The following is an 11,216-nucleotide window of genomic DNA, read 5'->3' on the forward strand; positions in this document are numbered from 1 at the left end:
AGCCACAGTTGACTTGCTGACATCATGCTTACTCAATGCTGACGCAGTATTTGTTTTCTGGAATTAAAATAAATCAGAAATGATTTATAAATTTCATAAATTGCTCTAAACTTCTAAAATTCATAGAAATTCAACCGTAACTCCAAATGAGATAAATTATATATGAAAAATGATCAGAAAAATCCAACCTATCCATCTGTACCATTGTCATGCATGTTAGCATAACTTATGGCTGCTGTTTAGGCCAAATCATATAAATGGCATTTAAACCTTCACATATGATGTTTGAATTTGAACCTAGGGTTCAAACCAGCTTCATTTAAATTGTTGCTAGTTGCATTAGCTCAAACCACAGCATATCGCCATGTCACATTCATGCATCATATTGTTGCATTGCATTGATTGTGTTTCTTTCTCAGTTGCCGGCAATTGCCCCCTCTCAGTAGACGTGTTTCGACGGTGAATTCGATGACACCGATGAAGAGCTATAATATCTTCAGAAGTGCCGGGCAAGCAAAACCCCCTTGTTCATTCCGATAAAATCCCACTCTCTCGCTCCTACTCTCTTTTACTGCATTAGGACAAGAACGATTCAACTGTTACTTGCTGCGGTAGTTGAACCCTTATCCTCTGCATGACCTGTCATTGCCACAGTAAATAGATGAAACCCACTAGCATGAGTAGGAGTTGTTTGAGCCCTGATGTGCCCACTCAGTCATGCTTGTTTGTCATGCCTGCTATTGCTTAGAGTTGTGTCAGGTCTGATTCATCGGGGATGAATTGGAACAGTGATGAACATGTCCTACTGTATGTGAGCTAAGCGTGTGAACATGATTTGATAAAGGTAGCGGTGAGAGGCCATGTAGGAGTACATGGTGGGTTGTCTCATTGAAACCGTTCTTAGGAACTGAGTTCTGTGTTTGTGATCCATGACCAGCTACTACCATGCATTGGGCCCGAAACCAATGGACCCTCTCGACTTATTAACTGCCCTTGTCCTCTGTCCAGGATTTGCAACTAGTTTCTGGTGTTTGTAGGATATGTGTTGGCGGCCGTGCATAGCGCCGATCCTAGGGGTGGGCTATGATGCGGTAGATACACCGTGGCATGGTGTACCGGGCGCCCGTTTGGTGTCTCGGGAACCCTGCACACATCATTTGGGGCTGTGAGCGAAACTCCGGATGGATCTCCTCGCAGATGGTACCCGAATAGGCGATAAACCTGGACTAGAGACTCGTGTGGCCAGTCAGGTCGTGGCCGACTCCCTCGCCAGGCTTCCGCTTGAAGGTTGCCGAGATACACGACGTGTACATGGTGGTAAGTGGCGAGAGCGTGTGTGAAGAAGTACACCCCTGCAGGGTTATAAATGATCTATTCGAATAGCCGTGTCCGTGGTAAAGGACTTCTGGGTTGCCTATAACAGTTCATAGACAAGTGAAAGTGGATACTCTAAAACTCGCAAGATAAGTGTGAGTGCTATGGATGGCCTTCTCGTAGGGAGACGGGAGCAGATCCATAGTGGTGTATTGAATGGTGAATATGTGGACTCGTGTGCGCCACCTCAAAAGAGTTGCTTGCAGTCGTAGTTCAGGTTAGCCACTGAGTCAAAGCTGGCTTGCTGCAGTTAAACTCCACCACCCCCCCTTGTTGATACCGATGCATATGTAGCTAGTTCTGATGTAAGTCTTGCTGAGTACCTTTGTACTCACGTTTGCTTAATTTATGTTTTGCAGAGAGATTTCAGTCTCGCTAGTAGTTCCGCATGGACTTCGACGTTTAGCTTGATACCTCAGCTACGATCTTGTGCCCTCGGCAGGATCTGGTAGATAGTCAGGCTTCTCAGCCTTCTTCATTTGTATTTGTCTGTACTTAGACAAGTTAAGCTTCCGCATGTGCTTTGATTTGTATGCTATGATTGTTGGGTGATGAGACCCATGTTTGTAATATCTCGCTCCTCGGAGCCTAATGAATAAATACTTGAGTCGTAGAGTTATGTTGTGATGCCATGTTGTATTTACACATATCGAGCATATTGTGTGTATGATTGAAATGCTTGGTATGTGTGGGATCCGAAAATCTAGTTGTTTATCCTTGGCAGCCTCTCTTATGGGGAAATGTAGTCTAGTGCTTCCATGAGCCATAGTAGTCCGCTACAGCCCGGTTCACCGGAGTCCTGTTAGCCCAGCACTACTGCTCAGGACACTTGACAGGCCGGCATGTGTTTCACTTCGTTCCTGTGTCTGTCCCTTCGGGGAAATGTCACGCGGTGACATCCGGAGTCCTGCCTAGCCTGCTACAGCCCGGTTCACCGGAGTCCTGTTAGCCCAGTGCTACAGCCCGGATTCACACACTGCTGACCGACATGCTCGGTGTGATTCATGTATGCCTGTCCCCATAGGTTAGTGCCGCTTTGGGTTCATGACTAGCCATGTTGGCCCGGGTTCTCTGTCATATTTATGGTAGCGACACTATCATATACATGAGCCAAAAGGCGCAAACGGTACCGGGCCATGGTAAGGCGACACCCATGGGAATACCGTGCGTGAGGCTGCAAAGTGATATGAGGTGTTACCGGCTAGTTCGATGTGACTTGGAATCGGGGTCCTGACAGCTTTGGTACCAGAGCCTGACTGCCTGTAGGATTACAAGCTAAACTGGTCTAAGTTGTGTCTAGAAATGCTTTAGCTATATAAGGGAATTGATTGTGGGATGGAACGTAAGGCTCTTTTACTCCTTATTTCTCATGCCATCTGATCTGAGTCACCCTCTTCCTTTCTACGGGATTAAGAACTAGGCTTCTCATCTTTCTATTAGGATCATGTGTTACTAATTCATAGACTTGTAGGATCATTGGATTCAAGTCTCAGTTCAGTTTCTATTACTTCTGTATGTTCATAGCTGGCCTCAGAACCTTGATATTGTGATGTTGAGTGGTCATGCCACTATTTTGCAGGATGTCTCAAATATTTTTGAGCATTTACAGCCGTTATGCTATCCGAGTCATCCCAGGTTTCTGAACAATCTGATGCATTTGCAAATCCTTCCTCCCAGTTCCCGATGTCCTTTTGGGCCAGTTTAAGCACACTAATCCGTCTATTGAGGTACTCCGCTGCCTCGGAATTTATGTTGGAGCTATTATTATGACCCTAGGTGTCTAGAGTATCACCTGGTAATCTAGCAATGCTTTGCATCCCAAGTGTGATGATTCTGGCCACCATTCTCAAAAGCATCCCGTGATGCCATTTAGTTAGTAGGCATTCTATTCCTGGGTTCTTGGCCCAAGATTCACTCTACTTATCTCGTGTTGATAGTGTTGCTAGTTCCTTTAGGATATTAGTAACCTTGCGACACTCCTCGAGGTCCGTGGTATTTCCTTCTTCCAAATACCATGAACCATTAAGGCAGAAGTTCTTTGAACCAAAAGATCACAATAAGAGTGCTCTTAATGGGTTCTCCATTCAAGAATTGTGAATTTGCCAGTCCTACCTTTCTGCATGGATTATCTGGAAGAAACCTGTTGAACTTGTTCGACATACTAATCTATGCATCCACAACTCAGAAAGTTATATGTTCCTTGAATTGCTCTTCTTCAGTTGTATTCCGACCATCCTCTATCAGTTGATAGCCAAGAGTATGCGTGCATTCGTCCAACGATGCCTATTATTCTTGTGGTCCGTTAAGCCGTTCTATTTCAGAATGACTAGGAGAAACAAACTCCAGTACCTCATCCATATCCAGGATTGGGTCAAAGCAGTTGTATTCCGTAGATCAAAATGCAACCCAGCTTTTGGCTCTGTTCTACCCTGGAGTATTACCCCCTTTATGTCAGGATTGTCATGAGAATTGCACCATCTCTCATGAATTCTTGACGCAGTGATACTTCTTGCCATCATTTTTCTTTCCTCGGTCCCGTGTTGTCGCAACCGGAATGCCGGCAAGTGAACCATGATGTGTGAAATCAATACTCCTAGCAACCGTGTTGCTTGGTAGTTAATGGACACTAATATCATTCTTAGCATGTTGGTTATGGAATCATCATTCTAAGATAGATTGTGCTACCTAGTCCTTATTTCTGGTGCACTCTTTGATCAATGAGTTAGGATTATTCAATCCCTTGCTTATTTCATCATATCGTCTTGCTCTCACAAGCGAGATTTTTCTCGAGCTTAGTAACATATCGGTGGTTCATGATTTTCCGAATATCTTCTCGGAAGTATTACCAGGTTGTCACCTGACGCTATGTTGAGTTCGTGATCAAGTTGGGTTCTTTTAGCCATGTCTTTTCTCCAAGAATCGGTGTTGGATACCCCTGAGCTAGTTGGTTAAGCTAAACAACAACTTGGAGAGTTGGAAGATAAAGGCTTGTCTGACCTAGTTCATGTTAAGGGATATCTTTTTGTGTGTGCGTGTGTTGAAGAAAGATGATATCTTCACCAATTGGTCCTCGTGATCAGTTTTTGGATTTATTGTCTTGCCAAAACTTTGACTTGAGTATGGGCTATTGTCAAGTCAAATCAGAACCAACGATATTCGTAATGTTGTCTTACTCATGGTTGATTCCTCTAGCATACACCATTACATCCTTTGGTCTGACCAATGCTATCACTGTGTTCACATGATGGTGGAAGTCCAGTGATATGGAAATCCCGATGAGTTGCTGTTAAGCCCATCAGCTGCATTTTGTCTCCCCCATGATTCATGTTGAACATTAAGCTAGTATTGGGAACTTTGTAACCATTGCCTTCATGTTGCGTTCATGAGGTATATGTTTGGTGCAAGAAGTGGCTTTCTCCAAGTTCACGTGCATTGGGTGCAAGTTGCCGTCGTGAATTCGAGAAAGTTAGGTTTTGCTTCCTCGGGAATCATCCCAAGTCAGTCATGCACGTGTGAAGTATACTATGGCTTGCGAGATTAGCTACCTCCATTCCATCGGTATTTCCTAGCACACCAAGCCACTGATTGATTTGTTCAAAGAAAAGAAGTTCATGCGCTAACCCTGAAGGGCCCGGACGGATATGCACAAGACTTCGTTATCCCAATGATGGTTCCCAACCTGAACTCGATAGTGTTTTTATTATAAGACTACTAGATGGTCATGTTTGTCTTGGACAACGTGTCCACATATATGTAGCGGAACTAGCTCATGTTTTGGAGTTTACTGTCGTAGTTCGATTCCCGAGAATCTCGCAACATCGTCTCGTCGGTTTGTGTTGCAAACTTTCTTCCGGACATGTTGTCTGAAATATCCCGTTACCATCCAGATCTGAATCTCAGGCAGATATGATGGTTGGAGCTATTCTAAGATTTATGATGTAGGTCCCGACAAGGTTGATGTTCTGGCCGACACACCTAGCCGGAAGATCTATCATTGTAGTATCTTGATTGAGCTATTTGACAATCTTCTCCATGAGGATTTAGTGCAACTTATTCTAGAAGTTGTTCCTCAAGGGTCGTTGTACTCTCGGGTTCCTTGATTATGCTAGAACCATTCAAACAGTGGAATCACTCTCTACTGTTGAGTTTATCCCCAGTTACTAGAATCTTTCCCAACATTTGATTTTGTTCCCAGCTTGCACCGCCGTTGTGCCATTCTATCTTGGACTACCTTCTCGGTAATTCCTGGTCAGGTCCATCTTCAACAATGGTACTACCATGGGTCCCATCCATTTCCGATGATAAGCAAAGTCATCCATTGCGTTGTCTTCAACAAGGTAGTCCACATCATCCATCCTAGTCCGAGTATGCAATTTCTTCGAGCTCTTTCAAACAATCAATTGTAATTTGCCTTAAGCTGGTATGAAGAGTTTCAATGATCTATGGATCAAAAGTAATTCTTTTTGACACTTAAGGGAACAGTCCAACGAGTCACCATTCCCAAGGTGCCCCGTTATGGGATCATGGCAATTATTTCCTCCCCACCTTGACACCATCCACCATCTTTCTAAGCGTGGAATTGTTGCCCACCAAATCAAACCCTGTTATTGTTCTTCCATCCCTCTTGATGTGTTTTCTGTCTCAACTCGAGATGTTTCAACATCTCATTCCGCGAGTGATATTGTATAGCTCGATCTTCGAGAAGACCAATCCTAGTAGGGTTTCTTTCCGTTGTCATCGCGTGGATGAAGATCTCAAGTGGGGATGTCAAGATCAACGTATGCAATGAATCAACAACCTTATGAGGTGCAACCTGGATCGTGAAGATTATGGTAGCTTGAGTTCCCCCCTTCACCTTACCCTACGCTTGAATCTCGGGACGAGATTCTTGTTTAGTGGGGGTGAGCTGTCACAGCCCCAGTTCAGCCCTTGCTTGACTTTGCTTGTTCATCATGCCATCATGTTTAAATACGAAAGAAACTTGAAATGGGGATTGCATAAACCCCTAGCATCAAAGGAAGTCACTAGGTTCAACTAAAATATTTTCAGTAAATCCAAATGGCTTTCAAAAATGTCAATAATTTCTGGAAAATGCTGGAAGCAATAACCAGAGATGTTGCACATTTTTCCATGACATATTTGGGCTCTGAATTAAATCATATTATATTTGCATTTGGGCATTTAAATGCTATAAAATATTTTAAATGCTCAAATAATCATAAACTAAAATGTTTACTGTTGGATATATTATAAACAGTAGCCATGATTAGTTTCATGATTTTTGGAAATGTCTTAGCATTTTAATTAAGTCAAAACAATTGCTAAAAAAAGAAAACAGAAACAATTTAGAAAATAGAGCACAGAAACTTAACTGGGCCAACTCACCTATGCAGCCACCTGGCGGCCCAAGTTGCCGGCCCAGCCCACCTGGCCCTCCCCTGTCGTCTTCCTCGCCGTACCAATAGACAGCGCGCATGGACGAGGCACGCCGGCACGTGCCCGGCCACCAACGGCCACCTCCTGCTTGCCGCTTCGCCTTGGCCTCCCTGGCGTTGCCACGCACTCCCCTGGACCTTTTGCACTTCTCCCCTCCTCGCAGCTCTCGCTCCTCCCCTCTCTGCTCTCTTCCCGAGCGACCCCATCGCCGCCGTCCACTGCCGCCGCGTCCACCGAGCTCCCCTCGCCCTGACCTGAGCCCAGAAGCACCGCCGTGTCTTCCTCGTCCTCTCCACCAAGCTACACGACGCCGGAAGCCCTGCTTCATCGCCACCATCGTCGTCTTCGGCCTCGGCCGCCGTGGATCGCCGCCGTTGAATTTGCGGCAACCAACGCTTCCCCGACCCTGCTGTCTGCACCATCCCCCCTCTCTGTGAGCCTGCGGTTCTTTCCCCTCCTTTCTTGTTGTCGTTCCGACACCCTAGCACCTAGACCGTGCAAGCCGAGCTCCGGCCGCCGCCCGTTTTGTCGCCGCCGTGGCCTAAGCTCGAACGGGTCGCGCCCGTGCACCACATCGAGCTCCTGGTGACCCCAGGAGGCTGCCCAGCGCTTCACTTTGCTCACCTGTGCTCCACAACACCATTTCGCCGAGGTCTGAACTCCAGCCACCGCCGCGAGCTCCATTCCGGTGAACTCCGGCCACCCCAGCTCGATCTTCTGCCACCCTGGATGCGCGCGATGCCCAGCAACCCATAGCCGCAATCCACGCCCGGAACCATCCCCTGTAACATTTTCCCGTGGCGTTTCCGTCGTCAGATTTGGTCTTCACCGGCGAAACTCCGGTGACTGCCGACGTGGCATGGTCATTAGGACTAATCCCCACCATTAGCCACCTCACCGCCATTGACAGCGGGCCCTACCGCTGGGTCAAACCCCGTCAGCACGGGTTTCGACCGGGGTTAATTAATGGGTCACTGACCAGTGGGCCCCATTGGTCAGGTTTGACCCCGGTCAGCCGTAGTTGACTTGTTGACTTCATGCTTACTCAATGCTGACACAGTGTCGGATTTCGGGTTCCTGTAGACCCTTGAGGTTCGAACACTGGGGTGCACGCGGAGATTTCACCTCCTACCTACCTACACCCCTCCGCCTTGCTAGGATCTAAACTAAGGCAAGAACAACACAAGAGACGCAGGGTTTATACTGGTTCGGGCCACCGTTGTGGTGTAATACCCTACTCCAGTGTGTGGTGTGGTGGATTGCCTCTTGGGCTGATGATGATGAACAATACAAGGAAGAGCAGCCTCGCGAGGGTCTGTTCTTGGCTGGGGCGATGAACTGCTGGGAGGAGCTCAGTCACGTTTCTCTCTCTCTCTCTGTCTGTCCTCTCTCTTTGTGTATCTCTCTATCCTTCCAAAAACTCGACGCCTTCCAAAAACTCTACCCCTTCGATGTGGGTGGCTGGTCCTATTTATAGAGGCCCTAGTCCTCTTCCCAAATATCGAGCGGGAAGGGAGCCAACAATGGCGGGCTAATTTGAAGGGGGACAGCTAGTACAAGCTACCCTGACAAAAGTAGTCTTCGCCTGCGCAAAGCTCTGGTGATGACGCCGTCTTGGGCTCCACGGTGACCTCCATCTCGTAGTCCTCCTGGTCTTGGTCTCGTTGCACCGAAATGGAAACCTTTGCCTGATGCATCAGTACTCCGCGGCTGCGCTTGCCCCCCTTGCACCAAAGAGGGAAGGAGGACATTGCGCGGGCTGGCACCCGCCTGGCTCCCTTGGTCGTCATGGCTTGCGTCATGGGCGCCTCGTGAGGTACCCCGCTTTGATCTCTCCACCTCCTCGTGAGCCAGCCTGACGAGGCCGTGCCTGAGGAAGCTCCGCATCGTCCGCCCCGCGAGGCTTGGCCCCTTGCGAGGGTCTTGGGTTTGTGTTGGTGAAGATGGGCCGCGCTGGGCCTCCTTCGAGCCACGCCGCAGGCCGCAGGCAGGCAAGTCTAGGGACCCCCGTTCCCAGAACGCCGACAGTAGCTCCCAGGCCCAAGGCGCGCCCGGACTTGGCCGTCCAGGGAGGCGGAAGGGCGAGAGCGAAGCGCCGCGGTCCGTAACAGTCTGCGGCCTTGGGCGCCGCGTGGCGGTTGATTGGACATGGGCGTCTCCACTTCCCCATGGCGCCTTGGCAACTGCACGGATTAGACAAGTCCCTGCATTCAAAGTGGGTCATGATTACCTGCGATCGTGGAGGTAGGCAGTTGGCCTTTGCCGGCTATAAGTAGGGAACAGCGCGCGCCCTTCCAGTCCATCCCTCCTTGCTTCTCCTTCTTCCCGATCCTTGCTCCGCCTTGCTGCGACGGCTCCGATCCGCCGGTTCTCGACGACAAAGAAGGGAAAGGCTCCCCGAGAGGAACCAGATCCACTCCCGCCGAAGAAACGGCTCGACCCCCGTGGCTCGGACAAGGGGGCCCTTCAGGTGGTGTCGAGGCCTTTGTGCGACCGGGCACCGCTGGGGTTCCCGCTTCCATTGTACGCCCACGTCGAGGGCCCTGAAGGAGATGATGCTGACCGCCACGGGCGGCGCCGCCGTCGGCGCCGGCGGGTCACGAAGGTGTGGGTCATCCCCCCTGGGGTCCACACCGAGGGCTCCTCCCGAGAGTTTGTGCTTCACGTCGCCATTCCTCTTCAGTCTTGGATCCGCCTTCCTCCCTTCTTCGCCTCCATCATCCCGCAGGGGGAGCCCCTGGAGCTCTGGCTGCAGCACGCCGGCTGCAGCACCCCCGCGACCGAGGCGGGGGTCGCGGTCATTGCCCCGGGCGAGGTCTACATGACTCGGGGATGGAGAGAGATCGCCCTGGTTTGCAGGGTAAGGGGCGTCTTCGCGGTCCACTTGGATTACGACGGTGCTTCGGTGATGCTCTTCAAGGTCTTCGATGCGAGCGGGTGCCGGCTGGAGTGCTGCCCCGGGGAAGGTGGCTAGGACCCTGCCGCGACGAGGACTGGGCCCACCAACCGCTCCCTTGGCGGCTCCTCAGGTGGTGGAGGCGTCGGAGGTTCCAGCGACTCCGATGAGCTCTTCGTGACTCCGGAGATGAGCGACGATAGCTACGAGCCCTCGAGTCGGCGCCGCTCCTGGAGCAGGGCGGGCTCGTCAGGCCGCCGCCGACTCTGATCTGGATGGGGTTGGCGTCAGTGCTTGACGGCCCACTATTGATGATGGCGTCTTTTGCAGGGACGCGCGTAGTTTATGTCCCTTTAGGATCTGTTCCCTGTGAGGAATCAAAAACGCGCCCCGTGGGGGCTTGTAAGGTGCCTGTGATCCTGTTTTGTTAATATAACCCCTGTCGTAGAATTGTGCGAGTTGCTCATTCCGTCTTAGCTCAGTCCTCCCTTTCGAACCTCACGAGGGCTTGGTGCTCTGCGCCGACCGGTCCCAGTCCCAAGGCGGCTTCAGCCGTCGCTGGTATGCCCGGTCGCGATGCCGTGGTCAAGGCCAGGAGGTGAGCGACCCAGAGTCCGGTAAGAGCCCCTGAGTCGCGATGCTCAGGAGGTCCCCTTTGGCCCCCAAGCAGCCGTCGTTTGGTGAGAAAGGAGAGTGGCGTCGCTAACACGGTATGGCGTTAGGTGTGGGGATGGTGCCACGGTAGCTGGCGCTTCCGGGTAATGACTTATCTCGAGGATCAGGGGCCACTCTTTGGTGTGTCGCCGGGTCCGTGTATCGGCAGGCACGAGGTTGCTCGTCGAGGTCCTCGTGTGTCTCTCCGCCCTCGTCTTTGCTCCCCTTTCTGATCTACGTCCTCGGGTCCCGGCCCTCGAGCGAATCTCAGCCGTCGCTGGTATGCCAGGTCACGATGCCATGGTCAAGGCCAGAGGGTGAGGGCGGGAGAGCCAGTAGGAGCCATGAGTCGCGATGCTCAGGCACCCCCCTTTAACGTGCAAGCGGTTCGCGCGGACGAGAGCGAAGGAGACACCGCAAGGGCCTCGCCTGACGCAGCTCCTTCAGGAGGTCCTGCAGGTCCACCATAGGAAAAACAAGGGGTTGCCATGACAATTGACAGTCAGCTGTTGGTTGCTTCCGAGGGGTAGTGAGGCACTGAAGGCTTGATGAGGTGACGCTATGTGGGGCTGCCGCGACCAGAGCTCAGCCATCCAGGTTTGTCAGTGTTGCAGGGACGGACCCATGCGCAAGCGTCGTGCCGTTTGGGAGCAGCTCCGTTAGTTGGCGTCAGCTGAGCAGGCAACTAGGTAAAACACATTAGCAGCGAAGGAGTGTATTCGTTCAAATAGACGCTGGGAATGCGGACATCACTGGGTCAGGCCCGAGCGACTTGGGGGGTTATGCAGCCCGAGGGGCGCCCCCAACAAGGTAAGCTAACAACATGGAATAAAAAGCGGATACACGCCGCAGGGAC

The sequence above is a fragment of the Triticum urartu genome, chromosome 5A (assembly GCF_056163025.1).
Source record: "Triticum urartu cultivar PI428250 chromosome 5A, HENAU_Tu73, whole genome shotgun sequence".
Classification (NCBI taxonomy): Eukaryota; Viridiplantae; Streptophyta; class Magnoliopsida; order Poales; family Poaceae; genus Triticum; species Triticum urartu.